The sequence below is a fragment of the Dromiciops gliroides genome, chromosome 4 (assembly GCF_019393635.1).
Source record: "Dromiciops gliroides isolate mDroGli1 chromosome 4, mDroGli1.pri, whole genome shotgun sequence".
Classification (NCBI taxonomy): domain Eukaryota; kingdom Metazoa; phylum Chordata; class Mammalia; order Microbiotheria; family Microbiotheriidae; genus Dromiciops; species Dromiciops gliroides.
The window spans coordinates 337,214,740-337,236,798 of NC_057864.1; the positions used below are offsets into that span (position 1 = coordinate 337,214,740).

The 22,059-nt window shown below is 38.0% G+C and overlaps 1 protein-coding gene across 1 annotated transcript in view; it reads right to left on the reverse strand.

Moving 5' to 3' along the window:
- The window catches only part of PDSS2 (decaprenyl diphosphate synthase subunit 2), a 280,572-nt gene that overhangs the window by 139,883 nt on the left and 118,630 nt on the right, over positions 1-22,059 (reverse strand).

Below are 22,059 nucleotides of genomic sequence, written 5' to 3' on the forward strand. Positions count from 1 at the left end.
ACTATTTTCTCTGTTTTACAGAGAAGGAAACTGAGGCCGGTGGTGAAGTGATATATGGAAAGTCATACAGTAAATATAAAGATCAGCATTGAAACCCAGATCTCCTAAATTGAGGCCATCACATTTTCTTCCACCATCTGCCTCTTTTAATATATTCTTTTTTTCTCTTTCTAGTTGCTCTTAGTTGCTCTGTTACCCTTCTTCAATAACATTTCAATAGCCTGAAATCCTGGGCCACTAGATTTCCCCTTTTTCCCCTTCTGGTGGACAGGTGATATGGAACAGACAGCCACTGATTATTTTTTTTTCTTCCAAATCTGGCTAGATTTACTTAATGTAAATGAATTCTGAGTTCTTTCTATTTGAAATTCTGAGTAGATGGATTTTCTCCCTCAAGAGCAGTTTTAAATAAAGAATACTAGAGGTCACAAAGGCATGGCAAGATCAGCATAAGACAAGAAGTTAAAGCCAAATAAAAAAGGGGGGTGGAATCTGACTTAGTGTATTATCAGTAGACAGTGTTAATAGTAGAAAGAGTAATGGTCTTGGAGTAAGAAGACCTATGTTCAAATCCAGCAATAACATTTGCTAATCATGTAGCTTCGAGAAAGTAATTTTCCTTTTCTAAAAAGGCAGTCTTTGTCCTGTCTGTAAAATGGAGATAATATCTGTAAGAGTTGATAGATGGTTGGTCTATTACTTAGAAAGACAAGGGTAAATCTTATCAAAACAAAGGTTGATAGCTTCTCAAAGCCCCCAAGTAACTCTGTAAAACTAGGTAACAGGTGAATTGTTGCTCTACATGGGCTAGAGGTTCTTAACCTATTTTGTGTTATGGACCCCTTGGGCAGGCTGATGATGTATATGGATTCCTTTTCAGAATCATGTTTTTAAATGAACTAAAAAAATAGAGAATCACTATGGAAACAAATTTTGTTGAAATGTAGTTACCAAATTATTTTTAAAACAAGTTCACAGGCCCCAGGTTAAGAACCCTAGCATAGGTAGAAGAAATTTCTATACAAGGAGTTCCCTATGTGGACTGAAATTCCAGGATCATAGATTTATAGCTGGAAGGGACCTTAGAGGTCATCTAATAAAATTTCTTTACTTTTTGTGTGTGTGTGGTGTTTTTTTTTTGGTTTTTGGGTTTTTTTGCGGGGCAATGGGGGTTAAGTGACTTGCCCAGGGTCACACAGCTAGTAAGTGTCAAGTGTCTGAGACCGGATTTGAACCCAGGTACTCCTGAATCCAGGGTCGGTGCTTTATCCACTGCGCCACCTAGCCGCCCCCCAATTTCTTTACTTTTTATTTAGGGATACGGAGGCCTAGAGAGGTTAAGTGACTTTTCCAGGGTCAAACAAGCTTATCACATAGCTTTAGTGATATTTTACTGAGTAGTGGAATACACCTCAAATATTTTTAGCTCTTGAAATTGTGCCTTTTGCTACTTTGCTGCAGTTAGCACAAAAGTATTACTAAATATCATAGCCACAAATTATTGATACTGAGATTTAACTCTTTTTGGTTGTAAATAAATAGATAACAGAAATTCTGATCACATTGCAACACTTGCTCTATCATTTAGCAAAAATTGTTCCTATGCAAATAGGAAACGTGGATCCCTACAAGTGGGAAACAAGGCAAGGTTTTTTGTTTTTGTTTTTAAAACTTGTATTCTCTTCCTGAACTACAGTTTTGCATTTAGTAGTAATGCCAGTGCACAGGCAACACAGGCAATTTAAATTCTTGTCTTCTAAATCATGTAAAAGGGAGAAAAGATACAGCATTTTAGAAACATATTATGTGATTAAATGACAATCTTGTTCTTTCCTCTGGGTGAGGCTTTCCAGTCAACCATCTGTAAGAACCATGACTCAAGACTCAAGCCCTAACTTCCCTTCTTCTCCACCTGAGCAAGCAGGTGAGGCAACAAACTATTGAGCCTCCTATTACAGGAACCTAAGTCAAATCCAGTGATCAGCTTTCCTTACATGGCAGAATGAAACTCCACTGGCCCATTTTAATGCCGATGACTTTTAATGCCAGTGTAACTTAAATCTGTCCCCGCTATACTGCTACATAAAACCAAAAACCATTTCCTGAGGAGGCTGATGCTACCATTAAACAATCTTCCTTAAGACACTAATAAATCTTTTTTCCTTTCAGTTTGGCCACTCTATTTGATCACCAATCTATGTGGCCCCATTGATAGATGAGAGTCTCTCCAGAATCTCTAATTTCTGAGAAATTCCCTTCTGGTCACATATTGAAAAAACTTTCCCTGTTTAAGCTAAAGTCAATTAGCCAACTACAGTTATACCTTTCACATCACAACTTTACCCATCACAGTTTCAATATATCCTGGGTCAGCATAGGAAATTAAATTGGAATTTTGGGGGAGTTTCACAGAAGCCGCACATGATATGCAAAGGCTAGCTGGTGACACAGAAAATGTTTAGAAACTCAGAAATGCACAAAATTTATGTATAATATCAACATATTTTATCTTTTAATACCATAACAATTCAGTTCTTCTCTAGTATGAAGGGAAGGCCAAAAAATTTTACAGGGTTTTTCCAGATCTCAGCGGCACTGGACCCCTAACCCCTGTGATGTGGAAGGGATAAATGTATTACCACTATCCAGAGGCCAGCAAAGAAGCAGAACCTTAGTGCACAGACTCCAAAATCAACACTCATCCTAAGTCCAGTTTTTTTAAAAAAAAGATACATTCTACCTATCTCACATCATTATAATAAGAATAAAATGATATGATAATCTGTTTTGTAACCCTTGGTTATATGGTAATCTATTATTTGGTTCAACACTTTTTGTTTTACAGGGGTCAAAATTTCCCAGAAAAGGAAAATTACTTGTCCAAGGTCACACAGGTAAGTAGTAGTATGAATGCAGTGCTTTTCCTTTGCAAATTGCTGTATGGGGGGGGGGGCAGCTAGGTGGCACAGAGGATAAAGCACTGGTCCTGGATTCAGGAGGACCTGAGTTCAAATCTGGCCTCAGACACTTGACACTAGCTGTGTGACCCTGGGCAAGTCACTTAACCCTCATTGCCCCAACAACAACAACAACAACAACAACAAAAGGGGGGGGGAGAGGAGGGAAAAAAAACAAATTTCTGCATCTACATCAAAAGGAAAGTACTCTGTAAAATTTAAAAAAGCATCATATAACTGAATTGCTATTCTATAGGGCTCCAGGAAGATAGACAAGTGGTTGGTTATTTGTCTACTTAATATGATGTTCATTCCTATATGACAATATTATTAAAAGAACAAGAGCTGGGGCAGTTGGGTGGCGCAGTGGATAGAGCACCGGCCCTGGAGTCAGGAGTATCTGAGTTCAGATTCGGCCTTAGACACTTGACACTTGCTAGCTGTGTGACCCTGGGCAAGTCACTTGACCCCAATTGCCTCACTAAAAAAAAAAAAAAGAAAAGAAAAGAACAAGAGCCAAAACAAGTTTTAGTGAGACCCATGGAGCACAAAAGAATCAAAAAGTAAATGGCAATTTGTAGTTCTAATAAAAACAACATTGCTTTTCTATGAATCATTTATTTCCCACCAGATGGACTCTTTGGACTGGACTCTCATCATGATCACATCACCAGGAAACTCATCTTCTCGGATGATCACATCAGCTTTGGGACTCACATCTCATCAAAATCCTCACTATGCCCTGCCCCTTCTGGAGGACTAGAGGGAGAGGAAAAAGAACTTCTCCCAAAGCCAAATCTTTATTTCCCATCAGCTGCACTCCTTGGACTAGTCTCCACCATCTCTGCCACCCCCCCCCCCCCCCACACACATTGGGTACCTCCTCTCCCCTTTTCGGGGAGAAAGCTTCTTGAGGACAGGGACTATCTTTTTCTTATTCTTATCTCTAGCCTTAGCACAGTGTTTGGCACATAGTATGTGCTTAATATACATTTACTGACTGACTTAAGTGCTCCTACCTCCAAAATAAGTCTACCACCAACAATAAATATTCATTGACCATAACAGACAAATCATTCCCTAAATAGTTGGGAAACACGTGACAAAGTATAGCAAGAGGTAAGTGGACCTGAAATTTGAGAAGAAAGGGCATGGATAGCTAATGGTCATTATCACAGATTTATTTAAATGATGTCCAGGAAAAGAAAAGGCCCCTCTTTTCTGGCAACAGTTGGCTATATAACATTAATAACAGAAAACATTGCCTGAATATATGACTTGGTAGACATGGATGTAAACTTTTTAAGAATTAGCCAAAGTACTCTATTGAAACCTCTATTTCAGAAAAATAATACAGGTGAAGGCACCTTTTTTGCTCTAGTAAATAGTATTATAATGTCATCAGAGTCCATGTTCTTTCTCTATTGTTTATTTATACCCCCTATCCCCAAAAAGGTTAAATCTCATTGAATCCATAATTTGCAACCATGACCTTGGGTAATTCTTTTGTACAATCTAAAAACTGCATTAAATTAGCAAACATCTTTATTACTTCCATAAAAGGTTTTTTAAAAGGCATATTATGCTAACCAAAGGTATGATAACTATTCTAGAGATATGTCATCAACATAATCTCCATTGGTTTATTCCCTTTTATCCCTCCTCCATTATGCAACACAGGTGTCTTAAGAAGGAGCAATTAGCTCTTCAAAATTAGATCCAAAAATCTGCCAGAGGAGGTCACTAGAGAGCAGTAATTGACACTCCCATCCCAACCCCCAACACTCCACAACCCCCACCCCCACCCCCATAAGCCAAGCATGGTTTCAACAATTTTAGTTTCTTTTTACACAGATGATGGAACTGAGGAGAGTTATAGTGACATCTCAAATTGTTTATTTTAGTCCAATTTCTGCCTACTTTGAGGTTGAAATAAGCTTGCAGGTAAGGGAATATTTTTAGGGCAGTTTCCCCAAATATGACTGATTATATAATATAACTTTTTATGGGAAAAGATTTGCTTAAAGAAGAGCACCTATCTGTTAATTCTCTTAGAGTTGCTCTGACATATATTTCCTTAGGGATAATATTCTACATAAAACCTTACATGTTATAGGTATGCACTCACCCATATTACATTTGGTGACTAGGGTTTAATCTGTGTGGCTTTCTGTTTTGTTTTTAAAAGAATTCACAGTTGATGCATTTATGAATAAATGAAATGATGATTAAAGCAGAACAAATGATCAAGAACTATAGATACATTTCCTAGGTCAAAATTTGATTCTAAGGCAAAAAAAAACAAAATTAAAGGTTTTTTTAAATCGGGTACTTGAATAAAAATTTCCTAACCTCTCTGGCAAAATGTTGTCAAATGACCAAAATCAGACCTTAAGAGGTACATATAGCATCAGGCAACTAAAAAGAGCACTACATACAATCTTCTCTTAATTGCTTTATATACCATTTGAATTAAACTCTTTTGTTAGTGTTTTTCATATGCAAATCACTTTGTTTCCAGTATGTCTACTACATTACACTGGTAGTAAAAATTTTAATGACTTTTATAAAATATTAAGGAATGATTTAGACAAATGCCCTGTCTGCACTCAAAAAAGGGGCAATTTTGAGCTATATATAAAAATAAGATGCATTTCCCCTAAATGATTTTAAAAGAGCTCAAGGAACTTGGATTATAGGAAGCAATATCAGCAATCAAGATCTACAGGGTGGTTTCCTCATTAGCATATCAGTTTAGAGGAAATTGGTTCCCTTACTACCACAGATTGAGAGTATATGCTTGCCTATGGTAAGCATTACTACACAGCAGGCTCTTTCACTATACAACTTCTCTAGCAGCCATTTTCCACACTGCAGATGTGGAGAGCAGACACTAAAGCATGAGCTCATTCCCTATGTGTCTCTTCTTTCCTCTGCCACTTCACACTTCTCTTGATAGTCTCTATCTCATTTAAAGTTTAGGAACTGGCAGGCAGGTTCTTGTATTGAGTTTATTCTACCTGTCTCATTCAGAACCACTTAACTGAAGACTCTTTTTTTGGGGGGGGGGGGCAATGAGGGTCAAGTGACTTGCTCAGGGTCACACAGCTAGTAAGTGTCAAGTGTCTGAGGTCAGATTTGAACTCAGATCCTCCTGAATCCAGGGCCACTGCATCACCTAGCTACCCCAAGACTCCACTCTGAAGACAAGTCCAAAAAGCTTAAAAGTCTTACACCTGGGAATGTCTGTCTCTCCAGAAGCCCTGAAGATACTTGGGGTGAGGGTGAACAACATTTCCCAGGTATTGTGGAGCACTGTACTAGGGATGTATTCTGGGGACTTAGAAATGCAAAATATCCTTGACTTTCAGAATCCCTACTATCTAATGGGAATGGGGTGGGGCATACAAATTAATGAAGAGAGGAAATGCTAATAAAATACCTTTAAAAGATATATGTAATAAATTATAGCTACATATAAGTTATTTTGTCCGCCCTCTAACCAGCCTGTAAGTGGTAATGTGGGGCCATCATGCATCATAGAATTATTAGTATAATATGACTCAAAACATCAACAAGTTTTAAAAAAAATTTCTACTGGAAAAGCATGGATTAAGATACAGATTTTTATGTCAGTGAAACCATAAACTAAGTTAGCTAATTGTTCACCTACAATCAAAGATCTGGAAAAGTAAATTCCCTTTTTAAAAGAGAAGGGAAGTCAAATTAATACAACTATAAATAAAATACAGAAATACACTGTATTTTAAGGGCCATGTTTCACTTACCTGTTGCCAGAAAGATAGCTAACAAAGGGAAAACCAAGTAATTTCATGGCATATTTTCTCACTTGCTTCTTCAGTGGGAACATAGTCACTTGCATGATATATAATAAGCCTTAAATTATAAACAACAGTTTTACATAGCCAACTGCAAAGACAATTCTGCCAGTTTTCTGCTATACTGGATAGTATTCAAGTGATTATCTATGGTCTTGGAAAGAAGGGGTGGAATCTTGATTTGTATCTCAGTTTGTTGGTTCTCTTACCCAAGGTCTCAGAAACAGTTACATTTGCATTTAATATGTAAGTAACTTCACTACAGTAATAGATGGCCCAGAAAAACACCAAGTATCTATATACAGTAAGAATTTTTCTGATGTGGGCATAACTATCCTTGTGGGGTTTTTTTGTTTTGTTCTTCTGAACAGTATCTTCAATGAGTTGTCGCTATTGAGGTATTCAACACACCTTTGTTATTGCTGTTCAGTCATTCAGTCATGTTTGACTCTTTGTGACCCCAAAGACCATAGTATGCCAGAGTCTTCTAGCTTCCACCATCTTTCATAGATCTGTCCAAGTTCATGTTCATTGTTTCCATGACAGTATCCATCTCATTCTCTGTTATCCCCTTTTCTTTTTGCCTTCAATTTTTCCCAACGTCAGGGTCTTTTTCAATGAGTCCTGTCTTCTTATTATGTGGCCAAAGTAGTTAAGCTTCAGCTTCAATATTTGCCTTTCCAGTGAATAGCCTGAATTAATTTAAGTATTGATGATTTGATTTCCTTATTGTCCAAGAGACTCTCAAAAGTTCTCCAGCACCACAATTTAAAAGTGTCAATTCTGCAGCATTCGGCTTTCCTTATAGTCCAACTCTCACAACCATACATTGCTACCGGAAAAACTATAGCTTTGACTATATGGGCCTTTGTCAGCAAGGTGATGTCTCTGCTTTTTAGAATGAGCACATACTAAGTATCAACACACACAGGAGTTATAATACAATAATGTGTAATCACAACAGGAACATACTAAGGACAAATGCAATACACTTTCCTCTATATAAAAGGGAAGCTTATCAGAAAGAACACCTGTTCAAAAACTAGCCTGTAAAATGAACACATTCCTATGTTAAACCAAATATAAGCAAACAAATCTATTAAATACTTGATAACCAGTGTTTAATAGGAATACTAATGGGAATACTATAGAAAGAATTTTCCCCCAACTGCTATGCCTAACACCAGATCTCAATAAATCCTTCAGATCATGATACTGGATTAGAAAATGTTTCTTGTATGCAAGTCTGTCTCAATTAGTCATCAAGTATTTATTGTGCATCTGCTACATGTTGAACAGGGTGCCAAGTGTGGCAGGTACAGTAAAAAGGCATAATTCTGGTTTTCAAGAAGACTTTAATTTGATTGGAAGAAGGTTAAAGAGGCACTGAAAGAGATGTACTCCAAAATGCTTCCACAATACTACTACTTATAGAATCACTTAAGTTAACTAACTCCTTTAATAACAATGTTAGAAGAATTTAAAATTTCCTTTTATTAATTTTTAGTATCCAGGGCTCAGGGCCATTCCTCTTGCAACTTTTGGTGAACTGAAAGCCTGTCTTCTGTTAATATTAACCTTACTAGACCAAAACCTGACTCATGGAATGACAGTGTTAAGGGGAAACTGACATTCCTCAGATAGTAGACAAAGTGAAATCAAAGTATATTATTTAAAGAAGAATCCCAACTGTACTTAACTCTTGGGTTATCTTGGTGACATGCAAATCTTCCCTCTCAATCAGCCCACTATGACTCCTCTAAATTCAGTTTAATCTGTAACTTAACTTAGTTTACCAATAGAGTTTGTTTAACTAGGTTTGTTTCCTTAGGGTATATATGAGATTATGATTCTGTTTAAATTTGTTCAACTTTTGTGACATTGAAAGAAGTATGGGATTATGAATATGTCTTTTTGTAAGAGACTGCAACATGGAAAAGAATTATTTCTCTGTCACTCTGATGTACTCTTATCTATGACAGGCCTCTTTAGATTCCTAATCTTTGTTTAGCATTATTTTTCTATCTCCTGAACCTGTGCTTACGCACAATAAAATTAGGTTTTTTGAGTCTATAATTTCTGCACCGTGATAGAAGTATTTTCGCACCAGTAACCTACCACATAAATTCAAAAAAGGAGAGATTTTTCCCATAACAACATTAACACATATTTATGTAGCACTTTGAGTCTTAGGATGGTCGGGACTGGATGTGATCACTAAAGATCAATAGAGAGAAGCAGGTCCTAGGGTACAGTCTTGGGAAACACACTTGGGAAGCAAGATAATGAAATAACAAAAGAGATTGAGAAAATAGAATAGAAGAAGTAAGAGAAAACAGTGTCACAGGAGCCAAAAGAGAAGAGAGTATCCAGAGGAGAGGGGTTAACAGAATCAAAAGCTCTGCAGAGGTTGAGGATATGAAATGAGAAAAGGCCACATATACTGTGCATATCATTGAAGCTCTCTGTGTTGGAAAAAAAACACTAGAAAAAAGTGGGTGCTAAAGATTAAGGAAAACTCAATAAACAGCAGTATAGAAATGTAATTCAGTACTACTATGGAATACCTAGGTGGTTACTGAAATTATGAATATGAACAATTCAAAGAAACACTGGAAGACTTGTCTGAACTGAAGAGAAAATCAATTAGAACTAGAACTTATATAACAATCATAATATACATTTAAGAAAAACACTAAAAGCTAACTAAAAGCCAAATTAAATATAGTGATTAATCTTGGTCCCAGGAAACAGATGATGAAACACACTTCTCTCTTCTTTTGGAAGAGAGTTTGGGGGTAAGACTATGGGTAGAAAATTTTCATATATATCTACATAAACATTTTGATAGTTTTTCTTGTCTCTTTTTCTTTGTTACAAGAGTGGATTCAAGAGGAGGTATATTAAGTAATGAATGTGGTACAAAAAATAAGGCATCAATAACTGTTTAAAGAGGAAAAGGTCATCTGATTTAGTAGTTAAGAGATGATTGATAACTTTTGAGAAAGTTCTTTCAATAGAGTAGAGTGAGTGACTGGATAAGAGAGAAAGCCAAATTGCAAGAGTTTTGGAAGTGAGTGAGAAATGGAGGCACCAGATGTGGACAACTATTTTTAGAAATATGGTAATGAAAAGGAGTATAGATATAGGAAGATATCGTGAGAGGATGACACAGTCAACTGAAGAGTTTTTAAGGACTGGGAAACTTGAGAACCTATACCCTTTGTTTCTTTACAACAGAATATCAGCTGCTTAGGAGCAGAACTGTTTGTGTTCTGTCTTTAGTATAGCTAACACCCAGCACTAAGTACTAGGTATACATATAGTATAAATGCTAAATATTTGTTGAATGTTTTTAGGGAAATAGGGAAGAAATCAATAGATAGGGAGACTGAAAATAGGAACAAAGGAGGAAAGGAGAAAGAGAAGACAAGGAGGTGAGATCAATAGTACAAATTAACTCTTTTTTTGGGCAGGGCAACAAGGGTTAAGTGATTTGCCCAGGGTCACACAGCTAGTAAGTGTCAAGTGTCTGAGGCCCAATTCGAACTCAGGTCCTCTTGAATCCAGGGCCCATGCTTTAAACACTGCGCCACCTAGCTGTCCCACAAATTAACTGTTATAAGGAGAAGGGCTGCCAGAACTTCAGAGACTAGAGCAAAGTATAGGTGAAGTTCAAGAACAATTTTTAGGTGTGGAAGGGGAGAGAATGGAAGATGTCAGCGAAATGGGAATTAAATCAATCTGTTGAAGAGTGAGAAAGACAGACAGATAGGGACAGAAACATCTTGGGGTTAGAGACTTGAAGAAAGAGGATTAGAAAAGTATTGTATCAATTGTAAAACAGAATAAAGTAGAGATAATCTAAAGGACTTCCATGAATGAATGGATGAATGAATATCATTCATTAAGTGCTCACTATGTGATAGGGACTATACAAAAAAGTTGGTGATACAAACAGAAAAAAAAAAACAACCAACTCGCTTTCAAGAACTTCTGTATTATATTCTAACACAGGAAGACAAAACATGATCACCAGGGAGTGTTTTGGTTTAAGAAGTTACAGGGATGGTAAGTAGAATCACAGAGAAAATGAGTGACATCCTTTCCAGGACTCCTAGTGTTGATTCAAAGACCTAAAGATTGAAAAGGGAGGGATTGAGGAAAACTCAACCAACACTGGCCAGTGAAGCAGCTGGTAGGGAGTTGGGGGAGAGTCTGGGTTGGATTAGAAATAGTAAAGACTCACCAATCAGGAGCCTAGGGCCCTTGGACAATTTGGTGGAGTGTTGATGTAAGTAAAGTAACATTAGAAGTAGAGCATGAAATGGTGGAGCATGGAGAGAATATGGCAAGAGGGGACCACAATGTGGGGGTTGGTCTGGGTCGGGCCAGAAATGATGCAGGCTCACTAATCAGAAGTGTTAAGATTGGAGGTGGAGTCTGGAATCTTGGGAACATGAGATGAAGATGACTGAAGAATATCTCCATGCAGCAAAAAAGGCTCACTGGAGATCAGCTAGCATAAACACACAATTTTATGACTTTTTCCAGCAGCATTGGTACCTTAAGGGTAGGAGCAGAGGTGAATGGTTGATGTTACCCAAATTTGAGTACTGAACAGCAGGAGATATTCTCCTTACTAAGGAAGGAGGGACAGTGACCAAAAGGTCAGCAGATCACAGCCACAAGAATACAGGTAAACAATATAGTCAGATGATACCAACTGCAAAGTAAGAGAGGGTTTGGAGTGGTGTCAGCAGAATAAAGGTCTAAAAGTCACAATGAGAATCACAGAATATGCTGACTCCCTGTTCTGTTGGGGTGGGGTGAAGGTGGAAGGAGAAGGATAGAAGTGAGGAAAAGAACAGCTAGTATTGAAGATGGAGGTAAGAGCTGCCCTGACTTCAGGAAAAAGTCAAGTTTCAAATAATGCCAGAAGATGGGAAGATTGTGAGAGGGCAGAGTGGAAGGAGAAGACAGAGAAGGATAGGGGCAGATGTTAAAGTATGGGGAGAGATGGGTGGGGGAAAAAAAAGGCTTTTCATTTAAACAAGATTCTAAAGCAGAGGACTTAGAAGAACAAGAGGAAAGAATCACAGGGCATGGGGAATACCAAGTGGGTGAAACACTGTAGATTAAACTGGCCATGTGTCCTAAGAATGTTGGTGAAAAGGTGCCTGTACGTTTGGCAGATGGTCATTAATGGAAAGGTGAGTCCTTCCCTATTCTCTCATGCACATGCCCACTATATCTAGGTAATACCCTGTGTGATATTTATGTGATAAATGTATTTGTTATTATCATGTAATAAATTATATAATACATGTACACCTGCATTTATGTAATAACCCATACATAAAAGTGAGAAAGAAGTATTACTTTGTAACCTCATTCATTAAAGTATTTATTGAGCAATTAATATGCACTACTGGTCTGAATAAAAGCATATGGTAAATGAATATTTTGGGACTTGGATTTAGTTTGCAAAATTTAATCTTTGTATTAAGCTTGTCTTTTGTAAAACAAAAATAAAATTCAACATTTTCTTGCTCCCCTGGCAAAACCAAACCATTAGCACATCACCACCACCACCACCACCAAACCCTAAGCCCTGCCTATTTTACTGAACATTAAGATACATTACATCTACCTATTCCAGAATGCTTTCCCTTTCTGGGAAAGCTCAAAGTTGGAGAAATCCATACCAATATCCAAAGGGATACATAAGTGGCAATTAGTAGTAATTGTCTCTGTATTCACCATAATGTAAAATATAATGTGATCAGGTTTCTTTTATCAAATTGGTAATGGTGGTACTAGTAGTAATCCGAGTTAACCTATTTAAAACGCCAACGTGCAAGAGAAGATAGCTTCCTCCTCAAAGTGTAAATCCATTTTATTTCATAAATCTACTCTTGCAGAAAAACTACTACAAAGCAAAGAGCAAAACAAACGTTATTTAAAAAATGAGAACTAAAAAGCTGTACTCAGGTTACAAAGTCAGTCATTCAGACAGCAGGGGAATTACAGGCTTAGTAATTTTATTATTAAGGCAAGTCCAAGATTATTACAGGTGTCTGGCTCCTAATACACTTAGTGCTGTATTTAAAACTCCAAAACCATGGCTTCTCAAAACATGGAGAGAGAGGGAATCATCTACCTTCATTTTTATCATCAATCTGCTTAAGGAGCATGTAAGGACTTAATGGTCAACACACCCAACCACGCTTTTCCCTTCTGCAGGGCAGATGTCACTTGCCTATTATCTCCTCTAACTTTGCCACAAGAGTCCATCCACTCCATCCAATGTGCTAGGGATTTTCCTCAATTTCTCTTGACATTGCAAGAATACCAATGGAACACAGAGGAAGTCCCTCAGTTATCTTTCCTTTCTGACCCATCACCAGGTCATCCTATTTTTCTCTTCCTCTCTAATTACTATCCGGCTCTTTAAAGAAACTATTCCAACTGATTTTGTCTTCTCTCCTTCTGAAGTCTTCCATGACATCCTTTCTTACTACCCTCTCAGCTAAGGACCTGGCTTGCCTCATATTTTACTGAAAAAATTTAGACCATTTTCTGTGAGCTCCCCTTTTATGTCCCCTTCCTCTTTTTACCCTACTAAGACATCTTCCCCTACCATGACCTCCTTCACTTCACTCTAGGGTAAAGAGGTGGCCCTTCTTGCCAAGACAAATTGTTTATCGTTTTCTCTAGTGGACTGTGGCCAATATGTCCACTTTCTTTTATCTTTATTTTCTCCCCATATTCTTCCCTGTTATCTATAAACACATCTTTTTTATTCTTTTTTTTTGTTTTTGCTGGGGCAATAAGGAAATGACTTGCCCAGGGTCACACAGCTAGTTAAGTGTCAAGTTCTGAGGCTGGGATTTGAACTCAGGTACTCCTGAATCCAGGGCTGGTGCTTTATTCACTAAGCCACCTAGCTGCCCCCATCTCCTTTATTCTTAACAAAAGAAGCAAACTAAAAAACACACCTCTCACTTGATCCAATAATCCCCACTAGCCATTACTATATACCTCTCTTCCTCTTCATACCTGAACTGTTTGAGAAAGCCATTTAATCTTGGTGACTCTATTTCCTCTACTACCATTCTCTTTTAAATTCTCTACAGTCTAGTTTGTAACCCCATCATTCAACAGAAAGTGTCCTCTACAAGGTTACCAATGATCTCAATTGCCAAATTCAATGGCTTTTTCTTAGTCTTCATCTTTGAATTGTCTGCAACATGAGACAATGTCGATCTTCTCCTTTCTGGGTTTTCATAACAGTGTCCTGTTCTTTCTTCAGTGTCCTTTGCTTGGTCATCCATGTCATGCCCACCTAACTATGAGTGGCCCCCAAGGATCTGTCTTGGGATCTCTTCTCTTTAGATTAGATATTATAGGAGTTCTTAACCTTTTTTGTATGTAACGAATCTGTGACAATCTGGTAAAGTCTATGTATCCCTTTTCAGAATGTTTTAAAATACATAAAAATAAAATACATTTCTAGAAAAGAAATCCACAATATAGAAATAGTTATCAAAATATTTTAAAAAGTTCATGTAGTCCAAGGGGCAGTTAGGATGGCGCAGTGGATAAAGCACCAGCCCTGGACTCAGGAGGACCTGAGTTCAAATTCGGCCGCAGACACTTGACACTTACTAGCTGTGTGACCCTGGGCAAGTCACTTAACCCTCATTGCCCCACCAAAAAAAAAAGTTCATGTAGTCCAGTTTAAGAATCCCTGTATAATATTGGTGATCCCATCAGCTCCCATAGATTTAACTGTCATCATTATTGAGACAGATGATTTCTAGATGTATATATCTAGCCATAGTTTCTTTCCCAAATGATACCCATGCATCACTAACTGCCGTTTGGACACTCCAAACTGAATGTCATAGGCATCTCATGCTCCATATGTCCAAACCAGAATTCACTATCTTTCCCTCCAAATTCCGCTCCCCCAACTTTCCTATTATTATTGAGGGTCCTACCATCTTCCTAGTCATGGATGCTTACAACCTCAGTCTTATCCTCAATCCTTCACACTCTCTTATTTTTATTCATTCATTCATTTATTTTGGGCAATGAGGGCTAAGTGACTTGCCCAGGGTCACACAGCTAGTAAGTATCAAGTGTATGAGGCTGGCCCTGGATCAATGAGCTCCAATGGAATCCTATTACGACTTTGTGCAACTCTGCCTCACTTAAATCTAATTCGCATGCAAGTCAAGACATCACCCCATGATATCATCAGTCTTCTTCAAAAACAATCTCCGGGATAAAATAGAAGATGTTCTGTTTGACACACAAAGTTCTTTGTAATTGGGTGCCTTAATTCCTTCCGGCCTTCTTATACTCATCCTTCCAGATACTCAATGATTCAGCAACACTAGTCTATTTCTCCCCCCGCCCCGCCCATTCCACGTCCTATTTCTGTGCCCTCATACAAGCCGTACTGCATGGGGTGTATAAGGAGGACTAGCACCTCTGGTGTGAGGGTTTGCAGTGCCCTTTTCAGGGTTGCTCATCCACTTTTGGTATCTGCCTGGTGCTCAACTCTCACCTGTGGCTCACCTATAGCATGTGCAGCAGCCACATACTAGTAAAACCCTTTTAGGAGACAGGATAAACCAGGCAGAGGTTTGAGGCCTCAAACCTGCAGGTAAATTAGGGAGGTATCTATCCCAAGCCTATGAAGATTTCCCCAAGCAGAATAGGTAGAAGAGAACAATTTGTTCCAATGGCCACGAAGACAGCTTAAGCAAGCATTGTGGAGTGCTTTGAGCTTGGTCAGATATCAAAGATACCAAGGTCAACCACTGCATCCCAGGTTATCACCAGTCATCCTGACTTTTGTTTTGCCACTGGAATTTTATGACTCTGGGAGAGAGAGTGAGGCAACTCTTCCTCACAAATCAAATTAATGAAGGAGTCAAGACATAACCCTGGGATGTCTTGGGGTCCTCTTTGGGAAAAAAAAAACAAATGACAAACAAGTCCATGCATGGAATGTTCTTTCTCACCTCTGCCTTTGAGTTTCCCTGATTTCTTTTAAGTCTCAGCTGTAACACCACTTCCTGCAGAAAACTTTTCCCAGTTTATTCAGGTGGTTAAATACCTTCTCTTCTGACATCACCTTCCATCTAATCTGCATGTATATTATTTTCTGCATTAGAATGTAAACTACATAAGTGCAGGAATTGTTTTTGCTTTTCTTTGAATCTTCAAAGCTTAGAACAGTGCTAGACACATAATAACCATTTAATAATTGCTTGTTGACCAAATGAATGGCATATACATTTTTAGAAGACATTTTACTTGGCTTCTCTTTTGTAATTCCCTGTCAGCTATGTAGAAACACTGAGAAATGAGCCATTCTGGAGGACAAAGTTTTAAGGATAGCTGAGTGTCCATCCCTTCAAGTAGTAAAATTTTTTTCATTTTAAACATCTGGAGGAGGTTGGACTATATGACCTCTGAGGTCCCTTCCAAGTCTTGAATCCATGATCCTATAAAGAAAAAATTTTTCTGAAATGATTAAAATAGGAAATGAGGTAATAAAACTATCTTTTTACAGATGATATGATGATATATACTTGGAAAATGTCAAAGACTAAACTAAAAAGTTAGTTGAAACAATTTATAATTTTAGCAAAGTAGCAGAATATAAAGGAAATCCACAAAGATCATCACCATTCCTATACATCACAAACAAAACCTTGCAAGAAGAGATAGTAAGAGATACCCCATTTAAAATAACTAAACACTATAAAGTATCAGATCTTAAACTATATCATAAGGCAATAATTATCAAAACTATGTGCTACTAGCTAAGAAATAGAAAGGTAGACCAGTGAAACAGAGTAGACGTACAATTTACAGCAACAAATGACAAGTGTAAAGACAAATTCTGGGGATAAGAATTCATTATTTGGTAAAAATTATTGGGAAAGCTGAAAAGCAGTCTGACAGAAAGTGGGCATAGACCAATATCTTACACCATTTACCAAGATCAGGTCAGAAAAGGTACATGATCTAGAAATAAAGAGAGGTGTTAGAAGAAAATCTGAACAACATGGAACATATTACCTATCAGACTTATGGATAGGCTAATAATTTATAAATAAATAAGAGCTAGAGAGCAGTGTAAGGCATAAAATGGATAATTTCAGTTACATTAAATTAAAAAGACTTTCTACAAGTAAAACAAATTTAGGAAAGATCAGAAGGAAAGCTGAGAATCAGGGGAAAACTTTAATGACTTTCTCAGATGAAGGTCTTGTATCGCAAATATATTAAAAAAAACTTTGCCAAATATATAAGAACACAAGTCATTCCCCAATTGATAAATGGTCAAAAGATATCAAAAGGCAGTTTTCCAATGAAGAAATCAGAACAATTTATGGTCATATAAAAAATGATCTAAAACATTATTGATTAGAGAAATGCAAATTAAAATAATCTTGGGATATCATTTTACACCTATCAGATTAGCTAAAATGACTGAAGGGGAGAGTGACAAATGTGGGGAGAGGATGTGGAAAAAATTGGACACTAATTCACTGTTGGAACTGTGAAGCGATACGACCATTTTGGAAAATAATCTGGAATTGTTTCCAAAGAGTTATAAAACTGTGTATACCCTTTCACCCAGGAATACCACTATTAGGTCTACCAAGATTATCAGGAAAAAAGGAAAAGAACCTATATATTATAAAATATTTATAGCAGTTCTCCTTGTAGTGGCAAAGAACTGGAAATCGAGGGGATGCCACTTGATTGGGGAATGGCTGAAAAAGTTGTGGTATATGATCATGATGGAATACTACTGTGCTCCAAGAAACGAGCTGGTTGATTTTAGAAAAATATGGAAAGACTTGCATGAAATAAGGAAGAATGAAATAAACAGAAACAAGAGAACATTGCATATAGTAATAGCAATTTTGTGGGAAGAATAACTGTGAATGACTAAGTTATTATGAATAAGTACTCAAATTAACTACAAAGGATCTATGAAGGAAGATGCTATCCAATTCCAGAGAAAGAACTGATAAATAGAAGTATGCTTGGTATACTTTTTACATTATATACACACATATGTTTACAATCATCCATCCATCTATCTATCTATCTATCTATCTATCTATCTATCTATCTATCTATCTATCTATCTGTCTGTCTGTCTGTCTGTCTGTCTGTCTGTCTGTCTGTCTGTCTGTCTGTCTGTGTTAAATTTGGGCTTCTCCAGTGTGGGGTGGGGAAGGAGGGAGGTAGACAGTTTAGAACTTAAAGTGTAACAAAAAAATTTTGATTAATTTTTTTTAAAATAGTGTAGCCCCAGGCAATTTCCTGCAGAATCCATCTCAGAGAAGTAATACATTCTTCTTTGTGAAGTACTGAGAAGGTCCTCGTTCACAGGAGACTGGTCCAGGAGAATGAAAAAAGTTAAAAAAGGAAAAATTCAAGCAATGAATATATTTTGACATCTTTTCCCCCTTATAGACTAAATGAAGCCTGTGCAGTGTTTTTTTTCAAAAGTACAATCCACGGTCATCCTGGGAATGGCCAAACAATTTATAAAAAAGCTAACCCCATCATTAAAATCTGTATACTTTTATCCACCATCCCCAGACAGAACAACTGTGATTTTATCTTATTTATTCCTCTGTTTCTATTGGCCAGTCTAGAAAACTTGTAACTTCTTGATGTCTTGGCTGCTATTTTCCCTTTTTTGAAGTTATTCTTCCTGGTATCTAACTTGGGGGGCGGGGAGAGGGAATATATGTAGGCAGTCTTACCACCACCTCCCCATCCCACTCTATTCTTTTTAGTTTAACATCCCTTTAATTAGCTTTGCAAGGCACTTGGCAAATACAATTATAACAGCTTTTGTTAGGTGTACTCCATCCTTGGCCAGGAATCTGTTATCCCTATATCAACCCATGGGTCAGTATAATGAAGGGAATTTCCCTTCCTTGCTTTGATTTATGTGGTCAGGGAGGGTCCAGAATGTAATTACAATGAATAAAGTAGATGTCAAAGAATTTTGCTGCAACCACACAACATTGTAAAAATAAGTTATTAATCAATCTGAGACGATTATAAGACCTTAGCATTGGACAAAGCCAACTAATACTACACAGGAAGCATCTTGTGAGTCCTGAGAGAATCAGTTAGATGCCCTAGGCCATGGTGTGGGAATAACTGAAAGATCCTTCTGAATGTACCAAAGGGCAACAAAGCAGGGAGGAGACTTTCCTTTCTCCTTATATTGGCCATGCCACTGGAGTTAACTGTATAAATAGGAGAAAATATATCTACCTGGGAACGGAGACATACCTCCCTCAAGGAAGGAGGCAGTTTTCATAAATCTTGGCTCTTCAAACCAAATTAAAAAGACTGCTATGGACTTATAGTGAGAGTCTGGAAACACTGCTGAGTGGCAAACCCAGCACAGTCAACCAAAGGGAGCTGTCCCTAAGGGGAACATACACAGAAGATGGCAGACATCTTTATTGTTGTTTTCAGGTTGACAAATAGTTGCCCCGGTACCTTTGAGCAAAGAATAAACAAGGAGTACTACAATTTTCTTCTCCTTCTTCTGACCCTTACTGGATTATCTCTCACCTAGTAGTTTCTATGGCTCTCCAATATCATTCTTCAGAGGACAGGCAGCTTTTTTTCCCTCGGTGTAACAGTCATTGTTTCAGAAAGAGCCTCATAGCTTTTTTTTTTTTTTTTGGCGGGGCAATGGGGGTTAAGTGATTTGCCCAAGGTCACACAGCTAGTAAGTGTCAAGTGTCTGAGGCCAGATTTGAACTCAGGTACTCCTAAATCCAAGGACGGTGCTTTATCCCCTGTGCCACCTAGCTGCCCCCCTCATAGCTTTTTTTAAAGTTTTAAATGTTTATCCGTCCTTTTTTCTCTTCTATATAATACTTTCCCACTCTCTAAATCCTGATATGTGTCAAACTTTCCCTCTACCACCTCAGATTCCATTTTTTTCTTCACTGAAGCTTTGCATCTGTTTTATTTAGGTACCCTTTATTTTTCCCTAACAATTTAGAGTGAAGAGAATATTATAATAAAAATAAGGGGGCAGCTAGGTGGCGCAATGGATAGAGCACCAGCCTTGGATTCAGGAGTACCTGAGTTTAAATCCGGCCTCAGACACTTAACACTTACTAGCTGTGTGACCCTGGGCAAGTCACTTAACCCCAATTGCCCTGCAAAAAAACCCCAAAACAAAACAAAACAAAAAACCTCACTGCTTTGGAGTATAGAGGGTTATTTCAGTGGCCCTGGGTGACTATACTTTTTGAAATCTTGTATCTATCTTTTAAATTTTTCCTGCCTCCTCCCTTACTGCCAGCCATCACTTCTCACTGAGGCCAGTGTGTTTACCTATATCACCTTTAATTTCCTGTACCTCAAACCCTATATCATGCTTGAGAGAACTGTGATTAATGTATGAATAAATAGGCTCTGAATGAGGGCCTCAGAGGTTCACCTATGAATAAAGTGAATAAATTTTAGTGCCTGGACTTTTTTTAAAATTTTGGCTACTCAGAGTTATTATACATCCTAGTTTTGTCAGTTTTTGAATGGGTAAGGCTCATGGATAGCAAAACCTTTTTCTAGATTTGAAACTAGGCTTTATTTTAGAAAATAAAGTACCCTAATATCACAAAAATTTGAGTGAATTCACAGAGTCTAAGAATTTTAGAGCTGAAGGGGTCTTTGTACAGCTTAAAAGTAATGCAGAATGAGAATTCAGCACTCCTTACAGCTCGGTGATGCATTAGATGGAGTACCGGGTCTGGAGTCAGGAAGACTCATCTTCCTAAATTCAAATCGGATCCCAGAGAGTTACTAGCTGTGTGATCCTGGGCAAGTTACTGAATTCTATTTGCCTCCATTTCCTCATCTGTAAAATGACCTAGAGAAGAAAAAGGCAAACTACTCTAGTATCTTTCCGAATAAAATCCCAAATGAGGTCAAGAAGAGTCAGGCCTGAACCGAAAAGGCCACAGCAACAATAACGCTCCTGGCTTCAATGTTCTTTCTCCTATAACCAAAAGGATTTACCTATTTCACAATGTGGAAAAAGAGGGAGGGAGGGAAGAAGGGAGGGAGGAAGGACATGCACTATGAGCATAATGTAGAAGATCAGCATGAATTTGTTAAAGTCTTAATTATAAGATTATTAAGTCAGCAGGTACTTAATTGAGGCAGTGATACATAGTGGATAAAGCACTGGACTCTAAATCACAAAGTCAAAGATTCAGAGCGAGAAAGAACTTAGAGGCTTCCAACTCTTTCTTAGTAAAGAAGTTAAGGCTGAGAGGTTAAGTGTCAGAAGATCTGGTTTAGAATTTCACCTCAGGGGTAGCTAGGTGGTGTAGTGGTTAAAGCACCAGCCCTGGAGTCAGGAGGACCTGAGTTCAAATCTGGCCTCAGACACTTAACACTTACTAGCTGTGTGACCCTGGGCAAGTCACTTAACCCCCATTGCCCCGCAAAACAAAACAAAACAAAACAAAAAAATAGCATTTATGGTTCTGAATCTGCTCTTCTGAGGAAAGCAGAAACATTCCAAAGGCTGTTTTTTCAGATGACAGCCATCAAAGATTTGAGGACTAGAGAACTAACAATCTCTTCTTCCTTCCTTCCTTCCTCCTCCTCCTCCTCCTCCTCCTTCTTTTTCTGCGGCGCAATGAGGGTTAAGTAACTTGCCCAGGGTCACACAGCTAGTAAGTGTCAAGTATCTGAGGCTGGTTTTGAACTCAGGTCCTCCTGAATCCAGGGCCAGTGCTTTATCCACAGCACTCTCTAGCTGCCCCCTAACAATCTCTTTACCAGTTTAAACATTCCCAGTGTTTTCAAGCATTCCCAAGGGGACACAATCTAAGGTCCATCGACATCCTGGCTGTCCTCTTCTAGCCACTCTCCAGCTTACTCATGTTCTCCCTGAAATGTGGTGTGCACAACCGAACACAGTGCACCTCTGTAAAGTGACCAGAGCACCAGAACAATCATGATGTCTGGCAAGGGATGACAGGGATGAGGCCTTTGCTTTAGGACTTCAAGAGACCTAAGCATATTTGTACAGAAAAGAGAAGGAGCCAGGCTAGAGAGAAAGACCGAAGATTCAAGAGGGAAGGGCTTACCTAGTGGCTTGATGTCTAACAGACAGTGTTTCTTTTAGAAAGCAAGTTAAAGCTTTTCAGTTATTAAAAGAATAATTT